This window comes from Crotalus tigris, unplaced genomic scaffold, assembly GCF_016545835.1.
Source record: "Crotalus tigris isolate CLP2741 ecotype Arizona unplaced genomic scaffold, ASM1654583v1 scf7180000018825.4774228, whole genome shotgun sequence".
NCBI classification, from domain to species: Eukaryota; Metazoa; Chordata; class Lepidosauria; order Squamata; family Viperidae; genus Crotalus; species Crotalus tigris.
The window spans coordinates 3,101,600-3,125,930 of NW_024097215.1; the positions used below are offsets into that span (position 1 = coordinate 3,101,600).

General features: G+C 42.2%; 1 protein-coding gene across 8 annotated transcripts in view; it reads right to left on the reverse strand.

Annotated features, from left to right (window-relative positions):
* Positions 1–24,331, reverse strand: part of PKNOX2 (PBX/knotted 1 homeobox 2) — a 271,719-nt gene that overhangs the window by 186,340 nt on the left and 61,048 nt on the right. The window contains exon 1 of one of the 8 annotated variants that reach the window (XM_039356449.1): positions 11,665–11,687. The exons of 6 other annotated variants lie outside the window; for them this stretch is intronic. The gene's annotated coding sequence lies outside the window, so the exon portion shown is untranslated. Of the gene's footprint in view, positions 1–2,005; positions 2,299–11,664; positions 11,688–24,331 lie in introns of those variants that run through there. One more of the 8 variants, XM_039356445.1, reaches the window with a different exon arrangement.

Sequence of the window (24,331 nt, forward strand, 5' to 3'; positions counted from 1 at the left end):
TTAGCTTCAATGTCTCTATCTAACCCAGGCCACCACAAATGGAACTTCTTTATTTCTGTTCAGCATACTGGTTACAAGATGCCAACAACGCCCAAAACTCCCCGCTTCTTATATAGGCCATTCCTGGGTCAATCTGCAACTTTTGGCGCGCCAACACCCGCGCATGCGCACAAGTACTGGCGACAGCCTGTCTGGTCCCGGGCAACTTGCACCTGCCTGGAACTGTTTGCAATGCCCCGAGCCTGCTTCCACAGGCTCAGGACATAACAGGAACCCATTTCTTTGAGCTAAGTGGAAATGAGGTTAGCTTTTGAGAAAAGGAAAAACCCAAAAATTGTGATGCAGGCTAGTTTGTCAGAAAAAAAAACACCTGTCAATAAAGCCTATCATTATAAGAGATAGGCCATTATCTATTTACTCTAACTTTTTAGGCAAGAGTTTTGGGATTAGATGCAATAATCCTTTGTACTTAATATGAAAACATTTGTTTGTTAAGAGGAAAATGTTGACTCTCTACATCATCTCTCATGCAAATGCTTTTTCAAGGCTTGTGTTTAGCTCTACATTTAGCAATAGTACTTACGATGCCCTTCTTTTGACCTCTTTTTCCTCCCTCCAATCTTTCAATATTCCTTTTTTCAAGCTGACTTGGAATCAAGCATTCCTGGAGCACCTAGCTGCAAGGGGAATGTTTGTGTTTCTGCTCCAGGTTTACAGACAGAATTTAAAATCTAGTCCTATTCATCTTCCTGCTCTCCTCCCATCAAAAATGCCGATCCGTAGCTTCTGAGCTTCTGTCTTCAACAGAAATGTTTGTTTGGTTTTTCCTGATCAATAGTAGTTGCCAGGTACAGTAATTCAAGCAGAAGGGACATTGGGGAAAAAAAATCCTCTTCACTTCTTTCCTAAGAACTGCACCAAACATTTCTGAGTTTAACCCCGCAGAAGTTGGCGGCATGCTGGAACAGTCAACGAAGCCCAGCACAACAGCTAAACCGTGACAAAGGATTCAACCATTCAATCAGAGTTTGTCTCCAAAAGAGACATTCTTGGCAGTTCTATACACTCACATTAAATTAGGCAAACCCAAGAACAAAAGTAGTTCCCCAGGTTTAACTATTGCAAAATATCACAGGAAGAAATCCGTATATATCACATGCTGCCATGATTTCCCAGTCTGTCTGTCCATCCATCCATCCATTCTTCCATCCTAATTTAATAGAATAGAATAGAATAGAATAGAATAGAATAGAATAGAATAGAATAGAATAGAATAGAATAGAATAGAATAGAATAGAATAAGGAACGGAACAGAACAGAATAGAAAATATGGAGTGGAATAGAATAGAATAGAATAGAATAGAATAGAATAGAATAGAATAGAATAGAATAGAGCTGGAAGGGACCTTGGAGGTCTTCTAGTCCAGCCCCCTGCTCAAGCACCAGAACCTATACCATCTCAGACAGGTGATTGTCTAGCCTCTTCTGACAGTTTCTCTGTCAGGAAGTTTCTCCTGAATTCCAGATTGCTTCTCTCTTTGATCAGTTTCCAAGAACTGTTTCTTGTCCTGCCCTCTGGAGCTTTGGTGAAGGAGAACCTATACCACTTTAGACAGGTGGTAGTCTAGTCTCTTCTTAAAAATCTCCAGTGATTGAGTGCTCACGATTTCTGGAGGCAAGCTGTTCCACTGTTTAATTGTCTTCACTGTTAGGAAGTTTCTCCTTAATTCCAGGTTGCTTCTCTCCTTGATCAGTTTCCAACCATTGTTGAATAACGTGACCCTCCCTCTTCTTTGTGGCGGCCCCTCAGATACTGGAATATTGCTATCATGTCTCCTCTCTTTCTTCTTTTCTTTAGTCTAGCCAAACCCAAGTCTCGCAGCCATTCTTCGTATACTATCCCACTTTTATAACTCTTGGAATATACAAGAATATCAATAGCAATCTTAAACTATAATCAAACAAGTCAACTAAAGCTAGTTAAATGTACAAAAAAGGTAGCTACCTTTCTTCTCCAGGTGGCTTCAGACATCAACTGACCACTTTAAAAGGACGGTTTTCCAAAAGCTTCCTAAACAACAAGAATGAAGCTACCAAGTGTATCCGCAGAATCGGTTCATTCCATATACCCTTTGGGTCACAACTGAGAAGACTGACCCATAGCCCCTCATTTCATGTAAGGGCAACCTAACTAAGTAGGCATCGGAGAAATTGGAAGTTGCAATCCAGTTCATTGAGATGGTACTCGTGAATTAGAACCCCAATATCTCATGCAGTTCTTCATATACATCACCCTCAGCATCTGAGCTCTTGAGGTAGGGACATCTGAAAGTAAACACACATCTGTATATGCACATAGAAAAACACACCGATATAGAATTTTCTCCCTAATTTTCTCCTTCACATTTGCATATTTTTACTTGTTTTAATTCTGGAAATATGTTTGTTTTAATTCTGGAAATAGGTTAGCTTGGAATGTTCCTGAGTTTTTCCTCTTGTGACACCAAGGAACATCTTAGAGAAGTTCCACTGATTGGCCCTCTTGTTGAGTTACAGAATAACATATTTGATTTTCAGCTATAATTAATGCCAGGGATGGGGGTAAAATGAGTTTGACCCACATTTCAATAAAAATCAAATGAATTTGTAGTTTCCAAATTGATAGGCAATCTATATGTTTCCTTTGTTTTCTTCCCCAGTTTTCCAAACGTGAGGCAATTCCCTCATCAAAAGACCCATAAAAAATAGAGAAGTCTAGTATACAAGAATATGCAGATCTTTTAATGCACATGAAGTTACATACAGATATTCCTGAGGATTAGGAGGAGGAGAAAGCATAGATGAAGGATTAAGGTGAAATGGGGCAGAATGAATGTGCTTGAATAAAATGCAAATCGTACAGAATATAGAGCACCTTCTGATTCTCCTCCCACAGACCCCCACCCCCACCCCCGGGATAGGTTCCCCTCACCTTCAAAGTTATAACTGAACTTGTATTTTATATAACGTGATAATCCTCTTTGAGTGCAGCTTAGCTGAACACCAAAGATAAAAAGTGAACAAAACCTCAATTCATTTTGCACCACCAGATTTTTGTTTTTAAAGGGCTGTAGGGGAAACCAATCAAAGCACAAATTTAAATTCCCCCCCCCTTCCCTCCCCTCTGGGAATAATTCTCTCTTAGCACCTCCTGGAGGAAGGGAGAAAAAAGCACATTGCAAATACTTGTGGTATCACTTCACATGATGTTGCCCTGATAGCTGAGGGCAGCAACGGCATATAGAACAGCTGGAACAGAGGGTGTAGTTGTATATCTCCTCCCAGAGCAGATGTTGCTGCAGGGCAAAGAGAGAAGGCTGACATACGGATGCTTGAAATAAAGAAAATAGAATTTGGGGAACTAGGATATGCCCAAAATAAGAGTTATTTTTTTAAAAAAATGCAGGCAGGCAGGCAGGGAGGGAGGGAGGGAGGGAGGGAAAAACAGGCAAGCAGAGTAGAATCCTTCGATTGCCAAGTGGATGGAATATCTGATTGCTTCTCTTTCTCCTTCAAAAAGGACAGCAGACTTTAATCAATAAATGCACACAAAACCCACAAAACAAAAGTAGTTTAGGCATCAATGCATCAATATCTCAGGGGCTGCCACAAAGAAGAGGGAGTCAAGCTTTTCTCCAAAGCGCCTGAAGGCAGCACAAGAAGCAACGGATGGAAACTAATCAAGGAGAGAAGCAACCTAGAACTAAGGAGAAACTTCCTGACAGTTAGAACATTTAACCAACAGAACAACCTGCCTCCAGAAGCAGTGAATGCTCCAACGCTGTAAATTTTTAAGAAGAGACTGGACAGCCATTTGTCTGAAATGGTGTAGGGTTTCCTGCCTGAGCAGGGGGTTGGACAAGATGACCTCCAAGGTCCCCTCCAACTTTATTATTATTAATGTAAAGATGCTTCTTAAAGCTCCTGTAAACATCACCTTTCTCTAGTCTTTTTTGACAGAAACGATTGCTGGAGATTTCCAACTGATCTGTGCTTTAAATTTGTGGAGACAATCCCTGTTTACTGGTGGGTGTCCTGTTTGATAGTATAGGTCAGGGGTAGGCAACCTTGGCTCTTTTATGACTCGTGAACTTTAACTCCTGTCTGGCTCAGGAATTCTGGGAGTTGAAGTCCATGAAAGAGCCAAGGTTGTCTACCCCTGGTATAGGTAGTCCTTGACTTACAACAGTTTATTTAGTGGCTGTTCAAAGTTACAACAGCAGTGAAAAAAAGGGATTTATGACCATTTTTCACACACCTTCAACGGTTGCAACATCCCCATGGTCACATGATCAAAATTCAGACGCTTGGCAACTGACTCATATTTATGACGATTGCAGCATCCTGAGTTCATGTGATCAACTCTTGTGACTTTCTGAGAAGCAAAGCCAATGGGGAAGCCAGATTCACTTAGCAACCATGTTACTAACTTAACAACTGCAGTGATTCACTTAACAACTGTGGCAAGAAAGGTCGTAACATGGGGGCAAAGCTCACTTAACCAATGTTTCACTTAGCAACATAAATTTTGGGCTCAATTGTGGTCGTAAGTCAAGGACTGCCTGCACTAGTTCCTAATCAAACAATAACTTTATATTTATCCTTTAGATTAGAATTACTTTGTTAAAACATAAACCGCACAATTTCTTTAATGTTCTCCACGGAAGATCATCTTAAGTATCTCTAGTAGGATGAATATTTATGCGTCATTCCCCCAACGATCAGAGATTTGTATAATACATGCATATGCTGATTTACATTTACAAAAGTACACCAAGAAATAATTAGAGGTCATCTTAATGGGGAAGACTATGAGCAGGTGTGTGGAGTGCTACCTCCATTTGCCATCTAGCTACTAAGACTCACCCCACGCTTTATTTATTTAAATTACCAGAAACACAGAAGACATGTTCAGATTTGTTTGGGATCTCCTTTCTCTCAAATCCCATTCATTTGATGAAAAAGTTTTTTTTTTTTCCTGGCATTCTCTTCTCTTCATAGGAGAAGAGAAACTTGGAGAAATTCTCATGGAAGGACTTTAGTGTTCTTGCACTTTTAAAAGCTATGGGCATGATTGTCCTGCTTCCATTGTGTCCTGTCCCCATGGGGAGACAGAGGAAGAACTATACATTCAGATTTGCAAGATTATGTTAAATAGCATCACAATGAAGTAGAATTAGCTTATCTAATTCTAAGAGCCCTGGTGGCGCAGTGGTTAGAATGCAGTATTGCAGGCAAATTCTGCCCACAACCTGGAGTTCAATTTTGGTGGGCTCATGGCTGACTCAGCTTTCCTTCCTTCCAAGGTTGGTAAAATGAGGACCCAGATTGTTGGGGGGCAATATGCTGACTCTATAAACTGTTCAGAGAATGCTGTAAAGTCTAAGTGCTATTGCGGTTGTATCATCAACCTTCCAGCACTCTGACTCCTCCCTGGCTTCCCATAGGTTGGTTCAATCCCAAGGGAATGTCCATGTCCCACCAGGAAGAACCTCCTCCTGTGGGAATTTTCCAGCACCAGCACTACCGCTAAGAGGGAGTCGCCTCCTTGAGAAATCAGTGCATTAATATGAAGAGAACCTCCACATTGTAGTGCTCCATCCACAGATGGGATGGGCATTTGACGTGGCCATGTGTTTCCAGATTTATTTCAAATAGAAGGGTGTCTGCTGAGAGATGTTCAAATAAATAGACATCTGGTGTTACTGAAGTAGGACCTCTAGCCATCTTCCACTACAAGCATGCACATGGATGTTGATGACCTTGCTGAGATATTTGAAAATACCAGTTCTTAAGGTGAGAGATGCATGGCTGGCTGGGGGATTCTGGGAGTTGAAGTCTACTTGTCTTAAAGTTGCTAAAGTTGGGAAACCCTGACAGAGACCAACAGATGAGACAAAATTCTGGTAACATTCAGTCTGTACATTTCTCCAGATCGCTTACCTCTGCTATAATTGCAGTTGCGATCTAACCAGCCTGAGATAGGAGATTTTAGTTTAAATGGACAATGAAGCTTTCCACTAAGTGAATCTTGGAGAAAGGTCTTCTCATCGGTTTGTCCCTTTTTCTGGTGGGTTTTTGGCTGTCCTTGCAACCAAACAGGCATTTTGTTATAACTATTCTCTGCACATTGGTTACAAGCGCACAGACCTCTGGGGGAATTCCCCAAAGATGCCTCAATTATTTTGGCCTCCTCTTCTCGCTTCCTGTGGAATTGGGGGGGGGGGGTCAACCAGTTCTGTTGCTCAAGAGGCAGGAGAGGAAGTCAGGACCGCCTCCCCTTGATCAGTCCTGTTGTTTGTTTTTTCTGTTTCACAAGGCCTGAACTGGTGTCAGAGCTGTGCCCTCCGCCTCTTGCAACGTCCCCCACCTCCATCCCAGGGTGGCATTCTGGGCTCCCGGCCAAATGTTTTTCACTAATGTGGATTCAATAAGGCTGGAACTCAGGAGTATTAGATTTCTGCCACCTGTTGGGACAGCTTAAGATATATTTCTGAAGGCATTTTGTAGCACCTCAGACACTGCTCTTATTAGGCAGGCAAAGAATTCAGCTACACTTTCTCTCTGCGGCTGCTGGTCTTCTTTTAGCAGAAGCCTGCCCTGGGCCACTGAATGCAACCACAGTAACAAAGCCAAGCGAGCATTTTCCCAAGCTGCCTGCTTTACCTGCAAGCCTTCCCCCTGTTGGTCGCTGAAAATTTGGGCACATTGATATCTGGCATCAATAAATAGAAGAAGTGCTCTTGATTCAAGGATAGATCAACTGGCCCAAGTAGAACAGCCTAGTTGTGGTTGCTCAAGGGAACTTCATTAGCCTTATCTGAAGACATTTGGCTGTTCTGGTGGTGGTGAGAACATTTTTCACAATGTTCAGTGTCAGTGGCTGGGGAGGTCAGCCACGGACATTGAACATTGTAAAAAAATGTTCTCACCACCACCAGACAGCCAAATGTGGGATGCCTCATCCACTTTTAGGCATAGAAATTCCCTAGGTAGGATAATCATTATCTCTCTGTCTAACCCAGGGGTAGGCAACCTTGGCTCTTTTATGACTTGTGGACCTCAACTCCCAGAATTCTGAGCCAGCCATGCTGAGGGGAAAGGGAGAGTTTCCAAGCTGAGCCATGCTGGCTCAGGAATTCTGGGAGTTGAAGTCCACGAGTCATAAAAGAGCCAAGGTTGCCTACCCCTGGTCTAACCCAACCCAGCCTAACCCAATACATAAAAGTTTGTGGAGAAAAATGGGAGGAGGGTGTGCTGTGCATTCCACCTTGATTTATAGAAGGAAAAATGGGGTATAAAACTAACAACCAAGCAGTCAAATAAAAAGTTTTTTTAAAAAAACAAAACAAAAAAAACGCTAAAAAATAAACCCATGGTAGGCAGAAAAAGGATTTCAATCACTAACCAGCATGACATTTGTCCTCAAGCATGTAAATACCCCACATCCAGTGGGGGGATTCAGCTGGTTCGCACCACTACAACAGAACTGGTAGCTAATTTGTTGTTGTCCAGGCCCCGAATGGACTTCCAGAAGCGGCATCCACACAAGAGAACTGGTTGTTCACATATTTGAATCCCACCAATGCCCACGTCCACCCGCAAAGGCTAACTTGAAGAGAATAATTGTTTGGAGCCATCACTTCATAGACTGAACAATTTGAAGTTGGCATGTTGTGTTTCTTTTCCCTGCACAAGATTCTGATGATGGGCTAAATGTAAGAAGAGATGGCTCAGTTCAGGCTTCATGAGAGATCTCTTTTATACCTTGCCATTTTTTTTCCACCAATCACACTGCAAATATCCCTGAACTGATTTCAGAGGAGGACAGCATACAGGGAAGAGCAGAACTTCAAGGAGTAGAGCTACAGTTCATTAAACTGTTAGCTATGATTTACATTTGCCACAAATTGCTACAGAGCGTATCAAGGATTTGTCATTGACACCAGCAGGAGCTGGTCGGGAGGCATAAATATTGTTCACTATTGTGAAGTGCCCAACACACTGAGATGCTGCAGAATCAACTCAGTGGAGGTACTCCCTCCTGACCCCATACCTTCAACTAATAGGTACTCAGGTGAGATTCTTGTAATTATGCTTCCCTTCCAACCATCAGCTTTGGAGAGAGATCCATTATTCTTGTGGCTTTGAAAAAACTTCAACAAAGGGTAAGATTATAAACCACATTATCTTGCATGACCCATTTTCTTTTTGATCAGTAGGTGAAAATGTGCAGCAGCCTAAGATCACCTGCACGTGACTTAAATCTTCTCAATCTTTTCTCTAGCCCTTGGCTGGCGAAACATTTGCCTCCATAAGCAACACGCAAGACATTATAAAAAGACAGGGGCATTCTCCATGGCACCAATGTTTTTTTTTTTTAAAACTTTTTGCAAACCATTATCTTGCCAGGGACGAGAACTGAATTTTGCAAATCCAGTGGGTAGGGTAGGAAGTAAAAATAGCCTCTTTCCTTTGGCAGAAAAGTCTTGATCTGTATCAAGCACTCACAGGCTTCTACTAACATTAATAACATGAATTAGCATTAATAAAACAGTGGAAGACCACCTACATATGACATAAAACTTATGTTCTACTTGTGTTTTCTTCAGTTTTCTGCTCACAAGAAGTGACCTGTGAAACATCTAGTTTACAGAAACTGGCCTGGTCACCCAGAAAATCTGGAAAACATTCCCTTTGAAAAAAAGCCTAGAAAATGTATATGGCCAGAATGAGGCAGTAGAGCAAATAAATCAACTGACAATGTATTCCAGCAATTTGGAAGGAGGCGAGCTGTTTTCTTCCAGTTTCCAATTCCACTGGAAAAAGTTGGTTTTCCCCTCCAAAGGATGTGCAAAAATTTGGAACCCAGCTTTATTATGAATCGTCTTGTTCAGGCACCCGAGCCAGCTCCTGGTCTGAGGGGGTCCCTGGTTAAAATGGGCTTTTGATGAGTCTTCTTTTTTAGGGCCTTGAAACCTGGCCAGGCTTCCATTAAAAATCCATCATGCCTCTGAGCCGTGGTTTACTTGGAGGGAGATTAAAACTGCTCTGGAAGTGGTCCCAGAGAGCTGTAAACTCATGTTGGGCTTGCCCTATCAACAATGTAAGGAAGAAGCCCTGCCCTACCCCTGGCCAACACAATAAGCCACAAACTATGGGGCATGGATGAACTTTCTACACCTTGGGCCAAAACACCACCCTCAGAGCCAACTGGCAATCTGTGTCATTACTGATAGCGCTTGTTGTTTCCATTTCAGCTAGCCTCGGCTGAACAGAAGAAGGTCTCTGAAAGGATTTAATTATGAAATGGAGGAGAGCGATGGAGGAGATGCCCAGAGCTTCAGTGAAATATTCAGGCAACTGCAATTCCAGTCTCACACAAACTATTAGAAGAAGCAGCAAGCTTCCAGCATCATTTTAGAATTACACAGTGGCTAAATCACTTAGCAATTGATGCTTGGAAGGGCATGTTGGAGTTAGTGGTTTTGCCCAGGATCTGAGTTTGCAGGGACACACTTTGCATAGAGGAGAGGGGAAAAAAATGTGTAGCAGCAAGCTTGCACAACCAGAGGGAAGGCTGAATAAAGCTGGCTGGGTTTAAAGCTGGCTGGAAGAGCAGGAGTGTATTACCCATCCTTGCCTCACACACAACAAAGCATCATTTCTGGGAGCTTTGAAAGCTAATTAATTTCCCAGATGCTGTTGGTTTTAGTTGTGTTTTCCTTCTGTAGCAATGGAAAGGTTTATTTAGCCAACAGTGGGGTGAGTTTGCGGTGGGGAAGAAGAGGACTCACTAACGTTTCCCCATATCCCTGTAGGGAGAGAGAGAGTCACACCAACCAAAAGGAGATTTAATTAGCAAAATCTCGTTAGGCAAACGAAATTATCCGTAAGACAATCGTCCTCTGGACAGGGGGTATGATTAAACAAAGCCATTAATTGAAAAAGTAGCTTCAGTAGCTCACAGAATCCATTCATCCTCTATGCTGGCTCCATTTTACCTCTTCAGGGTTGAGTTGACTAGACTTTTTTCCAGAGTTTAATGGAAAGATTTCCTACTCCAAGCATTTCAGAAATGTGGGTGGGAGCAGCGGGTGGGGGAAGAATCAGGGCTTTGGTTCCCCCCCCCCCCGCATCTCATCAACAAGCTTTCCTTGCCAGATTTCGGTAAAAGTGGCTTGATTGTATAATGCCTATTTGCATAATGTAAATTGCAATCTACTGGCAGAAGAGTCGTCTTTTTTTTTTTTAAGAAAAAGAAAAAAATCCACAAAAACTTTGCAGGCAGATTTGAAGGGGTGGGGAGGGTGAGGAAGAGCAACACTTGCATTAAAATGAAGATGCTGTACTCTTTGGAGATGATGCTGATTAACCAGAATAAAGGATACTGGATAAGCATCCTGAAGTTCTTTGATCTGTAAAATCTTTAAGCCCGAAAGAGTTTTATTTAGGGTTTTATTTCAGTTTGGGCCTGCCCTTAACGGTGCTAAACTGAGGAGATTAAGTGACATATTATCCAAACAGTTAAGGAGGCGTCCAACATACTTGCATAATAAATGTTTGAAGAAAAAAACGAAGCGCCACATCTACACCTGCACCACAAGAGGCAGGCTTTTCAAAACAACAAAGAATTTGGGTATCATGGAAGTTCTAACAGACACCTTCATCGGTATGCCCAAATAGGTTCTGTTGAGTCAGCATTTCTCAAAGGTGGCTAGCTAAGGGAATTCTGGGAGTTGAAGTCTACACATCTTAAAAGTTGCCAAGTTTGAGAAACATTGTGCTAAATCCTTTTGGAATGGGAGCGCCTGCTGTTTCTACAGAACAACATGTAGGGTTAAAAGTTGATATTTGGTCACCAAATAATCCTCCGTGTACTGCAATTTTTCCCACTTGCTCAATGTGGATCAATTAATCTGATAATGCACCAGAAGTCCTAATTGTCTACAGCAATAAGGTCAAAAGATACATTCATTTCTACTTAGTTTTAGTCGGGTGTACAGGTTGAATGCAGCTAAAATCACCTTGAAATGCACAATTTGTCATGTTGCACATGGAGCAATGAACTGCTGAACAGACACGAATGGGGAGGACAACTGTGTTTTTCCAATGCATCTTTTAGCTTAATGAACAAAAGCTCTTTGGGTGGTGTGTGTGTGTGTGTGTGTGTGTGTGTGTGTGTGTGTTTTAACACTAAAGCAAGCCTGACTACTGCAAAAGTAAATGAGCATAAGATCTAGCTAGCAAAGGGCCTTCAGCAACGTGTAATTGTGAGGCTGGGGAGCTGCAGTTCTTGGCGTGAAAACAGGGGCATTACAAGTACATAACAATGTCCTTATTTTCATCTGTGAAATGCTAGAGGATGTGATATTTCACATTAATTACTCTAGTTCTAAACACCTATTAAACTGGAGCCTTGCCACACACTTTATAAAGAGAAGGATGCCTGGATAGATTTCTAAATTGCAGGCTGCTACTTATGGCAATAGACCAAGGATCTTTAGATGGAATCAATAACAAAGAATAATTCAGTATATTCAAACTGTGGACAAAGAACACAAATGATCACCCATTAGCAACACTGAGATTTTTTTAAAAAGGCATTGTCCTTTTTGCATTTACCTTTTAATATTGCTGGCATTTGAATTGATCTTCCTAGGAACTCAACACCGGAGAATAAAAACACTGATTTTAAAAACGCAGCAGCGTTGAAAATCTAAGAACCCCTGCTGCAAATAGAGAAGGTGAAGCCACAATTACAAATTAATTATAAACCCTTCTAAACATTCTGCTAATTCCACTTGGCTTTTTCCCTAAGTGATGTAAAAAAATCAGTCTTGACTCCCGGTGACTCCCTGGGCTAAGCCCTCCAGTTTTCTTGGCAACATTTTCAGAAATGACTTACCATTGTCTTCTTTCTGGGGCTGACAGAGAGTGACTGGCCCAAAGTCACCTAGTTGACTTTCATGACAAAGGCTAGGCTATAATTCACACTCTTCCTTTTCTAATCTAATATGGACACATTTGGAATACTGCATCCAGTTTTGGTCACCACAATATAAAAAAGATGCTGGGATTCTGGAAAGAGGGCAGAGAAGAGCAACAAAGATGATTAGGGGGTTGGCAGCTACAACATATGAAGAATGGTTGCAGGAATTGGGTATGTCTAATCTAGTGAAAAGCAGGACTGGGGGAGATACGATAGCAGTGTTCCAATATTTGAGGAGCTGCCACAAAGATGAGGGAGTCAACCTATTTTCTAAAGGACCTGGAGGCAGAACAAGAAGCAATGGATAGAAACTAATCAAGAAGAGAACTAACCTAGAACTGAGGATAAATATACTGACAGTGAGAACAATAAACCAGTGGAACAGCTTGCCGTCAGAAGTTGTGGGTGTGCCATTATTGGAGAGTCTAGACACCCATTTGTCTGAAATGGTATAGGGTTTCCTGCCTGAGCAGGAGGTTGGACTAGATGACCTCCAAGATTCCTTCTAGCTTCCTTAGCAGTTATAGCTGCTAATCACCTAAATTTCTAGCCTTGGGTCTTTAACCGCTACCCCATACTGGCTCCCAAGCAGTGGTGTGATTCAGCCGGTTCGCACCACTTTGGCAGAACCGGTAGTTAATTTTTTTGTTGCCCAGGCCCAGAATGGACTTCCGGAAGCGGTATCCACACAGAGAACCAGTTGTTCACATATTTGAATCCCACCACTGCTCCCAAGTAAGATAAACCAACTGAAGTGCCCTGTTTACTATTTTTATATTTTTCTGATTGAAACAAGGCGCAGAAAAGTAGGAAACAATAGGGCACTACAATTGTATGGCTATGTTATTTCTGGTTCACACCGAAAAGCTGCTTGGGACAGAAATGTGAACTATTATTAGGAATCTATGGAGATATCAAAATCTTAAGATGTCAAGAACACTAAGCATCAGTTATTTATTTCCTTCTTCCTGCAAAGAAGATATATCAACACGATTTGGGGTATGAAAATTGGAGCCAATGCAAGCATGCTCTAATTTTCACCTATGCAATATATTGACAAAATGTACTCTTAGGACAGCTGTAATCAGGGATTCCTTTGTCAAAGTAAAATCTCTTTCTGGATTATATATTTCAGATAGTTTTGCACCATTGGTAGGTAAACATAGACCCTTAAAGAAGACCAATAAGCATGCTTTGGTAGCAGAAAAGAAATTGTAAGTAATACATTGCCCTACCAAATGTCTTAGAAGCAAGGACCCAAACATGCAACATTAATAATAATAAAAAAATCCCAATTAAATTCCCTTAGACCTCCTATAAGGACAGCTCAGCTGGAATGCTGGCTACCCGTTGTATCAAACAGAACGGCGAAAGGGAAGAAGTGTTTCTGGGACTTTTCTATCAAACTCAAGGGAGAACTGTTCTCATTGGTTTATGAGCCATATCTAAATGAACTGGACCAGAGGTGCTTAAAGGGCCAATACATCGTTCCATTCACTCCCCTTTGGAATAGGCATTAATAATGTCCTTTAATGGGAGCCCAACTTCAAGCATGAATTCAGTCTCGCCAGTAGGGGGAAAATCTTGAAAGAGTTTGATCAGTGCTTGCCAAATATTTTTTTAGTCCCCCCCCCTCCTCCTCCTCCTCCTTTTTCCAAAAATAGTGACTTTTCATGGGTTGTGCATAATGTTTTTGTGTTTACCTTAGTGAACAGGTAGCTGAGATATGTAAGACAATTCTGGCTATGTTTTTACAATCCTCTTTTCTGCAGTCTACATTTCTCCATTAATTTCAAGAAAATACCTCAAGAGGGAACTCTCCCTATGCAGCTTTTTCAGACTGGGCAGCCAAAGAGGCTGCAGAGGCAGAGAGATGGCTTCAGAAGACGCTAAAGAAATTCGAAAATACCCAAAGGATGGAATAGAAGGGGGGGAAAAAATCACGTTTGCAAAGGAGATAGAAGTTAGCACTTTCATAAACCCTCCAGACCGCCTTGGGGAGTCCCCACGGGTCTTAGGCCCACACTTTAAGAAATTCTGAACTATATAATTTTTTTTTCTTCACAAGTTGGGTGACAGACATTTATGGGAAGGTGGGTTTGTCCAGATCTCAAAACTCTGCTCCCACAACTGAATGTCTTCTGTGTATGTATCTTCCATAGCAAGAGCTGAGGTCGTTCTGAACTATAATCCATCTGAGCCTGGCTGAAACTTAAAAAAAAAAAAAAATACACTGTTGTACAGTTGCTTGTTATTTTCTGTTGACATGGGAAGGAAGAAAGCTTTGAAATAATCTTGTCTTATCTGCTCTCTAAGAGATCCCCTGCCATTTTTTCCCATCAATACTTAGACATGAACACAACATACTGAATTTACACTTTTTGTTCTCTTAATTGAGATGTTATTTTCACAGCACGCATAAGCTACTGCGGTTAGTATTGGGGCCTATGGCTGCTTGTTGATGATAAAGAAATAATAATGAAAAATTAGCTACGATTTACTAAACAGAAAAGCAGAAAGCTTGCAAAGGGGAAGCATGCAATCATATCTATCACCTTTGTAGGCAACAGTGAAAATCCTGTTTTTATTTGATGCAGATATTTTGCACTTTACAGTTAATGCACCCTCTCTGTTTTCACAATTCCTAAGAGTTATCTTCGATTAAGCTGCTCCAGCCTTGAAATAAAATAAAAATTTACAACCTTTCCCTCCAGCTATGCTAGATGCTAACTTTATTTATTTTGGGCTCGATTTAAAACAGCAGCAGCAACAACACTGTAACCTGCTAATTTAATTTAAAGAAAGGAAAGGTGACAAGTGACTTATCCTTCTAACCTCTCCCAGAACTGCCCAAGGGAAAAAGACTGAAATGAACTAGCCTCCCTTTTTTAAAAAGATAAAAAATACAGAACTCTGGAGTTACAACAATTGGCTACACAGTCCAGGGGAAAAAAAGCTTTGTATCATCATGTAGGAGGGGATCACAATAATAATAATAGCAATAATAATAATAGTTAGAAGACACCTTGGAGGTCATCTAGTCCAACCCCCTGCTCAGGCAGGAAACCATATACCATTTCAGACAAGTGGCTGTCCAGTCTCTTCTTAAAAACTTCCAGTGTTGGAGCATTCACCACTTCTGGAGGCCGGTTGTTCTACTGATTAATTGTTCTAACTGTCAGGAAGTTTCTCCTTAGTTCTAGGTTGCTTCTCTCTTTGGTTAGTTTCCACCTGTTACTTCTTGTCCAGCCTTCAGGCGCTTTGGAGAATAGCTTGACTCCCTCTTCTTTGTGGCAGCCCCTGAGATACTGGAACACTGCTATCATGCCCCCCTTCGTCCTTCTCTTCGTTAATCTAGACATACCCAATTCAAGCAACCGTTCCTTATATGTTTTAGCCTCCAGTCTCCTAATCATCTTTGTTGCTCTTCTCTGCACTCTTTCTAGAGTCTGAACATCTTTTTTACATCATGGTGACCAAAACTGGATGCAGTATGCCAAATGTGGCCTTACCAAGGCCTTGTAAAGTGGTATTAACACTTCACGTGATCTTGATTCTATCCCTCTGTTAATGCAGCCTAGCACTGTGTTGGCTTTTTTTGGCAGCTGCAGCACACTGCTGGCTCATATTTAAGTGATTGTCCACTAGGACTCCGAGATCCCTCTCACAGTTGCTACTATTGAGCAAGGTACCCCCTATACTATACCTGTACATTTGGTTTTTCCTGCCTAAATGTAGAACCTTACTTTCATAGAGGCTTTTTTAAAAAATAAAATGAACCTCTTTTTTCTGTTCAGCTTGGATTCTGTGGATGCCGTTTCCTTTTTCCAAACTCTGCAAGCAAAGAGTTATCTTGGAAATGTTTTCCAATATATGAAAGAAGCCACCCTTAGATGAAAAAATAGAAAGGCTAATATTTCTTTTTCTCTTCCTGTTTTTTTTTTTCAGCTCTAGAAATGCAAGTGGAAGAGATACGGAAGAACCACAGATGGAAAAATATAACAACCCTAATTTTACTTATTACACAATTAAACCACAATCAAAACAAAATATGTAAATCTATTTCTAGCTGGCTACCGTGCAGCTCCACATGTGAGCGGATCCAGACAAAACAGATGGGCTTCTGTTTGATGGCATCTGGGAATATCATTTCACAGTGAAAGTAAGGGGGAAAAAGTCTGGTGTCCAGGAACTATTTCCAGTGATACAGGGAGAAAGGAGAGCAATTTGGCCAGGCCTCTGCCCTACTCCACCATTCTCGGTTTTTAATTGCCAGTTGGGATCTTTTTGTGTCGATGAAGAAGCTGTACACCAACTGCGCTTTGAGGGTCCTCTAAGTGTTCCAAATTGTTCTGCCAGAGGTCAATTCTACAGTTCTATAGCTTTCCTTGGTAGAAGAGTCCCTCCAACAGAGCTAGCTGGGAAACAATTATAGGCCAAGGGTGTAAAGCAATCCTCTGGGAAGGAATCCAGGGTTATTCAAAGACTATTTTCAGACATTCAGTTCTGTGCAGAGTACGCCGCCGTTCAAAAGCTATCCAATTGGGTAATAAAAATAATTGGCTACGTTCAAGGTGCTGACTGAAAAACAAAATCGGTCTGTACAGCTGGTGGATGGTTGCGGTCATCTAAACTTTGAAATGACTGCGAGGAGGATCCCGTCTCTTCGAACTTTCTGAAGGAGACCACACTCCCTTGAGGCATTTCATTCTCAGAGATGAAACATCGGTCCACACTGTTTAGGGGAGGGGGGAAAGGCCATGTTGCCTCATTCAGATTGGGGCTGTCTGCTGAGCGTTTCTTCCGGGTTCCTTTCTGGATTTGTTTGTATTTTTTTCCCCCAAATGGGGAAGAAACTTCAGTGAAATTTCATGGAGGAGTGTCTGGTTCCTGGTTGAGATATGTACTGTGCATTTCTCATTGGACCGAAATCTTTTAGGGGGAGTTACAGCCTTCCTGGCTTTTCATACCTCAATTAAATTCCAATGAAAAATTTAAAACTATTGGAAAGAGGATAGAACAATGAAAGGCAGAGCATTCCCTCTCTCTCTCTCCCTCCCTCCCTCTCTCTCTCCCTCCCTCTCTCTCCCCCTCTCTCCCTCTCCTCCCTCTCTCTCCCTCCTCTACCTCCCTCTCTCCCTCCCTCCCTGTCCTCCCTCTCTCTCCCTCCTCTACCTCCCTCCCTCTCTCCCCCTCTCCCTCCCTCCCTCCCTCTCCCCTCCCCTCCTCTCTCACACACACATCTGTGGCACCTCTTAACACAAGAAGTCCCAAACTATCACACTCCTCCCAGGAGAATTTCATTGAAATTCAGTTCCCCACAGAAAGAAAATTCGTCTTTATCCAACTGAATGACAATCAATGCCTTGTACAGCTAGTCCCCCAACTTACAATCATTCCTATAGCGACCATTTGAAGTTACAACTGCCCCGAAAAAAGGTGACTTACAACTGGTCCTCGCATTTATGACATAGTATCTCCACGGTCACATGATCCAAATTGGGATGCTTGACAACCGACAAGTGTTTACACGGGTTGCAGTGTCCTGGAGTCATGTGATCGCTGTTTAAGACCTTCCCATCCAGCTTCCGACAAGCAAAGTCAATGGGGAAAATCAGATTCACTTAGCAATTGTGGCAAAAAAAAGATTGTAAAAATTGTGGCTGTATGACAAGGAATACTTGTAGTGGTGAAGCTGTTGGATTAGGAAAGGGGCAATCCAGAGTCAAGTTTATCCTCAGCCATGAAAGTTCTCTAGATCAGGGATCCCCAACCCCCGGTCCGTGGACCAGTACTGGGCCACGGCATGCCAGCAACCGGTCCACGCAAACAAGTGAAGCCCCATCTGTGGGATGCAGGCAGCACACAAAACCACGCCCCTCCGGTCCACGGAAAAATCTCTCTCCACGTAACCGGTCCCTGGTGCCCAAAAGGTTGGGGACCTCTGCTCTAGATAACTGGATAATTCTCTTCCAACCCAACCGTCATCACAGGGGAAAAGCAGAAAGAATAATGTTACGAGTGCCAGGCTGAACTCCTGTTCAAAAGACAGGAGGAGGAGAATTTGCTGAGAGTATTTCAGCTCATTACTCAAATCAATTAAACCTGTATCCGTTTTCATAGGAAAGCACATTTATTACTACCTGTGTGCACTGTATACATTGAATTTATTTCAGCAAGGTATTTCTTTCTGCGTAAAGTGGACTGAGTATCTTTGCTCAAACTGCCATCAGACAGATGTTTCTGCTTCAATATTAAGGTTTTGTTTTAAAAAAAATCAATACCCAGTTGAGGTATTTCATCAGTTAAAAAAGGTTTGATAGATTCAAGGTTTAATTCAATTCATTAAAAAGCTGTCACTGACCTCCTGAATTGAACCTTAATTTGGTGGACTGAACTGTTCAGGGGGATAATGATCACTACTAACCAATTAACAAATCCTTGACCAAACTGAAGTTCATTTTTCTCAGATTAATTCATATGAATCCATTGAATGCTATTGAATAAGCAGATGACAGTATACTTCACTTTAACGGAAAATGGTAGCCCCAATGGAATTGCTTCCTTATTTTGAAATAGATTCTCCTGAGCATTTTAGAAGCCAGAAAAGAAGCAGAAGATTACATAAGAATCTCAGTGGCAAAAGAGAAACCTATAAGGGTAACGTTAAATGAAGGCAAGCCTTAAATGTCAAATATTTTTTTCCAGTATCCTGTCTTTTATTGGACTGGTCTATTGATTCAGAAAACTCAGTCGAGATTATTAACTAGAGCAGAAGCAAACAGAATGGTATGACATCTCAAGAAGGAGCACCTCAGAACTGAAATCTGAAAATAGCCAAAGGAAATGTCGGTCTTACCAGGCAGATCAGAGAGAAAACATGGCCAGATCGCAATAGCAATAGCACTTAAACTTATATATCACTTCACAGTGCTTTAGAATCCACTCTAAGTGGTTTACAGAGTCAGCATCTTGCCCCCAACAATCTGGCTCCTCATTTTACCGACCTCAGAAGGATGGAAGGCTGAGTCAACCTTGGATAGGATCGAACTGCTGGCAGTCAGCAGAATTAGCCTGCAACACTGCATTCTAACCACCGCACCATCAGGGCTCTTAGAATTAGATAAACTAATTCTACTTTATTGTAATGCTATTTGACATAATCTTGCAAATCTGAATGCACAGTTCTTCCACTGTCTCCTTCACAGCCCAAAAAACTCTGGAGGCTCCCTTCTTAATTTCCTGTCCTACCCAGTATCCAATTGCAGGCTATGCTGTCTCCTCATCTGACCATTCCCTAGGCCAGTGGTGGTGAATCTATGGCAGGCATGCGAGAGGCGGCACTCGGAGCCCTCTCTGTTGGCACACGCGCTGTTGCCCCAGCCCCACCTCCCCCCATGGTCCCCTCCTCACCAGCAGGCCTCCTGGAGGAGAGTCACCCCCAGGCTTGGCCTGCGTGGAGTAATGCAGCCAAGAACATGGCAGTCGGGCAGCAGGAACAAGACTCCATCCTTATGCCCTTCACGTGCAGATGCTACTGTGGTGTGTGGGCAGAGGGCGTGGCCGCCATGGCACTGCAGGGCCACCTGGTGATCTGCTGTGGCAGGTAGTGGAGGCAGTGTGGGCAGTGTGGGCAGGCCTCTAAAAAGTTCACCATCACTGCCCTAGGCAGCATTCTTTGCCCCATCTCCCAAGGTCTTTTCCACATACCATTACAAGAAAGGAAGAGTGCAGGAGCTCAATTAATGGCAGCCCATTTGCCACTTAGAAGCATAGGAACTCCAAGATTAAGTGTGGTTGAATATATGAGATCTGATCAATGATTGGATCTTCTGGGTGTTAACAGGAAAAGAAAGAGCAGGCACAACAACGTGACGCAAAACATGATAGGTGCAAAGGATCAGGACCATACATTAAATAGCAAGTTAAAATTTATTGCTCAAACCTATAAAAAAGATTCAAATCAACTAAAGCTCAACACTAAATTGGCACCTGATAAGAGTCAACAGAATTCAAGAGAGGATGGACTTGGATTGTTTGTGGCAATGTAATGATTCTAAGTTGATGATGCATTTAACTCCTCCCCCCCAACTCTGCTTTATCTTCGGCTGACCTGACAGAGTCTCAAATGCTGGTGAAGAAGACTTTATTAATCAGTCCCAATTTGTTTCAAATATGACTTTTTCAAGGACTCTCTGTCTAGCAGGTGGAGATCTATTGCCCTGAAAGCATTAGCACAATGCAGCTGTGGGTTTACAAAGAACTACTGATTTCAGGGCAATTGGTCTCACTCAAATCTACTAAATGCCATTTAAAAAAGATGAAATTTGAAAGTATGCCATAAGCTCTCAGGGTTCCATTCACATCTCCTAGCATTTTCTTTTTGCTCTGATTTGGGGAGTTGTGCCATCCCAATGCACCCCAAAAAAACCCCAGGTCAAATAAAGCTGGTCTAGACTCTTTTTTGTGTGTTTTTACCCACCCAGCAGCCAACCTTGGTTAACTTGTGAGAGTTAGGCTGGCATTTCTAAGTTGGCTCCCAACAGCCAGAATCCAAGATTTTCCACACTGCTGCCCCTTCTTCCCTGTTGTGCAGGGAGAAAACCAGACACTTCACCCTTGGTTGTCAGGAAAAAATCCGGATCAGCTTGGGGATACCTAGTATCAAAGGCTTATTTTTACAGAGATGTGCACTCCCCCCTGCTTCTGAGATCAGAAGGGAAAATCCCTCCAGGAGGTTTAAGATAAATCGTGTGACAAAATTATCCACCCCCTATTAGAAAGCATTGTTTTGTAGTAACTGCGGCCCTCCTGCTGCTCCCTGATTCTATCACCACAAGGATTTTGAGCTGGCAAACTGTCTTTGTCTTAGTGATTTTACATTTCAGTGCAGGGATTGGGGGGGGGGGAAGGAAGGAAGGAAGGAAGGAAGGAAGGAAGGAAGGAAGGAAGGAAGGAAGGAAGGAAGGAAGGAAGGGAGGGAGGAGAGAAGGAAGGAAGGAAGGAAGGAAGGAGGAAGGGAGGGAGGAAGGAAGGAGAGAAGAGGCAGGGAAGAGAGCGAGGGATGAAGGAAGGAAGGAAGGAGAGAAGGAGGGAGGGAGGGAGGAAGGAGAGAAGAGGCAGGGAAGAGAAGGAAGGAAGGAAGGAAGGAAGGAAGGAAGGAAGGAAGGAAGGAAGGAAGGAAGGAAGGAAGGAAGGAACAAGAGGCAGGGAAGGGCAGGGAAGGAAGGAAAGGAGGGAGGGAAGGAAGGAAGGAAAGGGAGGGAGGAAGGAAGGAGAGAAGAGGCAGGGAAGAGAGAGGGAGGGAGGGAGGGAGGGAGGGAGGGAGGGAGGGAGGGAGGAAGGAAGGAAGGAGGGAAGGAAATTTTTTATTACAAAAGAGCTCCAAAATGAATTCCAACCTGATCCCAGAGGCGATAGCTTCCTGCAGGGAACTGCTATGGGATTCTCAATGTAGCATCGACATCTACCTTTCTCATCCAAAAATTCTGTGGAATTCGCCTTTGCACGTCACAACGATTCTCAGCCTCAGTCCAGGGGCCTAAATTCATAGTAAGCTATGATGTGGTTTAATCACTGTTTACTGGATGCAGGACAATGATAGGCCACGCAGTGTGGCTTAGAATCACAGGCATCTGATGAAGTCAGCTGCAGCTCATGAATTCTTAATCCCTTTGTTAGTGGGAGAAGGTGCTTCCAGATTCCTGGTTTTTTGCAAAGATGGACTAACAGGGCTCTCCTCTTCAAATGGCTAAAACATGCTTCACAGAACATATTAATCCAGCCCTAACCCAACCCACATGTTGACTTTGTGCCCTTTAAATCTGTTGTGTTTGTGACAAATGGAAGTCTAGCTTTAAAAAAAGCAAGCTCCAAATTGACAATGTCAACTTCCTATAAAGAAAACCTATACAAAATGTTCTACAGATGGCACTTGCCACCAACAAGATTAGCAAAAATGTTTAAAAATATGTCAGAGAAATGTTGGAAATGTAAGCATAAACCAGGTACTTATTATCATATGTGGTGGACATGTGTTAAAGCAAGGAGATATTGGACTTGGCTATTAAAAATGTTAGAGAAACACATAGACTATAAACCTGCTTTTTTTTAAACTAGGTATAATGCCAGAAAAACATGATAAGCAAAGTACGTATTTGATTTTACATGCAATAACAGCGGCAAGAATTATATTTGCACAATACTGGAGGAATGAAGAAACACCAGCAGAAGACGAAATAATTAAAAAAAAAATACTAGACTGTGCGGAAATGGACAGACTTACTTTAAGGTTGAAAGAAAAAGAAGAACATTTTCAAACTTGGGACCTATTTTATCAATGGTTAGAGAAAAGATTTAGGGAATCTTTTAAAAGGAATCTTTTAAAAATCTTTTAAAATCTTTTAAAAGGAAGAAACAGCTACGATCACACATTGCTCCTAGAACCACAAAGCCAAAGACACCAGCCTGAAGATGACGAATGAGACTTCGTCGAAACGTCGCCAAGACACTTCCAATTTGATGCGGGAGAAAACCCGAATAACCAAAGACCTACATATATATACCAAGCTCCATAGAAGAGAGAGGGAAAGATAAATACTTGCGTTGACTTGGTTCCATCCTCTCATGCAGTTTGAATGTGGAAACCCAGTTCAACCCTCGTGATGCATTGAAATGCACAGCCAAAAGAAAGTCCAAGGAAATGCTTTAATTATACATTACCAAATGCAGCATTGCAAAGACTCCTCTTTGCTACGTTGGTCCCACTCCTAACATTTGGTCCATCTCAGAGTCTTTATATCTGTCCTGACCTTTGACATCTAGGTTCCAAGGGGATGATCAAAGGGGTTAGCTTCATAATGAAAGCAAGAGGCGGTTTTTTTTTTTTTGCTAAACAGCTGGTGAAACATATGGAGCTCTTTTTTGTTCGTCCCCCCAATGGGATGGAATGCAGATCTGGTTATCAAGCTTCCAGGGTAATGCGTGTTGAGCTTCCCAGATCAATAACAAAGGTTCAAAAACAGGAAAGGCTCATGCAAACAGAATGGCTATCAACGCTTCTGAAGAGAGGAAGGAAAAGAAACCAAGCCAATCAAAAGCCAAGCATAGCAAGCCGAGTGACATAAAAGGAAAGCAAAGAATATTCTCCACGGTAAGGATTAAAAGAAGTCTGCTGCAAAGATCCCCAGTAGCTAAGGTGGAGTTTTATTGATGGTGGATCTATCCATCCTTGTTATAAAAACCATCCATGGATGAAGTTGCATTGACATTCTAAAATTTACAAGGTCCCCAAATAGCAGCACCAGATACTCTGAAGGTAGGACTCTTCCTGTGGTGCTTCCTGCAATAGCCATGGTGTCTGCAAAACTGTTCAGTGGAATAGAATAGAATAGAATAGAATAGAATAGAATAGAATAGAATAGAATAGAATAGAATAGAATAGAATAGAATAGAATAGAATAGAATAGAATAGAGCTGGAAAGGACCTTGGAGGTCTTCTAGTCCAGCCCCCTGCTCAAGCAGCAGAACCTATACCATCTCAGACAGGTGATTGTCTAGCCTCTTCTGACAGTTTCTCTGTCAGGAAGTTTCTCCTGAATTCCAGATTGCTTCTCTCTTTGACCAGTTTCCAACCATTGTTTCTTGTCCTGTCCTCTGGAGCTTTGGTGAATAACGTGACCCCCTCTTCTTGGTGGTAGCCCCTCAGAGACTGGAATAACTGCTATCATCTCACCCGTTTCTTCTTTTCTTTAGACTAGCCAAACCCAAGTCCCGCAGCCGTTCTTCGTATAGGTTTTAGTCTCCAGGCCTTTGATCATCTTAGTTGCTCTTCTCTGAATTTTTTCCAAACTCTCAACATCTTTTTTGTGATACAGTGACCAACACTGGCTGCAGTATTCCAGGTGTGGTCTTACTGGGGCTTTGTAAAACGGTACTAGTACTTCCAATAAAGCTAGAAGTATAGGAATAACCTGGCCATTATGCACACAGACCTGTCCATACACAAGAATAACTTTTACTACCAGTGCATACCTTTCAATGTTTCTCATCTGAACGATTTCCTGAAGGGATCCCCACTTATTCTGTGAAGTCCTTTGTGATAGTCCCCAAAATGCTTTTCCAAAAGGCAACTGGACTTTTTTTTGGGGGGGGGGTGGAGGGGTTGCTTGAAAACGTTTCACTTCTTATCCAAGAAGTATCTAACTGAAAAAGCTTCTTAGATGAGAAGCAAAACAGTTTCAAGCAAAAAAACCAAGAAAGTCCAGTTGCCTTTTGGAAAAACACTTTTGGGACAAACAT